The sequence below is a fragment of the Lathyrus oleraceus genome, chromosome 5 (assembly GCF_024323335.1).
Source record: "Lathyrus oleraceus cultivar Zhongwan6 chromosome 5, CAAS_Psat_ZW6_1.0, whole genome shotgun sequence".
NCBI classification, from domain to species: Eukaryota; Viridiplantae; Streptophyta; class Magnoliopsida; order Fabales; family Fabaceae; genus Lathyrus; species Lathyrus oleraceus.
Genome location: NC_066583.1, coordinates 556,821,890 through 556,822,153, shown reverse-complemented (window position 1 = coordinate 556,822,153; position 264 = coordinate 556,821,890).

Genomic DNA, 264 nt, shown 5'->3' with positions numbered 1-264 from the left:
CGTTGATGTAAATTCTGAAAAAATCTGAAACCTAATTAGTAGGTTACAATACGTTCAAAAAATAGAAGAAATATGATTATCAATGAAATTGTGGAAAGGTTATGGAGTTTACCGAATGGAAAAGTTGAAAGAGGAAGAAGAAAGAATTTGTGAATGAGTGACGAAAATAGGTTTTCAATTTGTGAATGAATTGAAAGGGGAAACAGAAAGATATCATGAATGAGTTGAAAGGGGAAGAAGAATGAATTTGTAAAGCCATGGTGT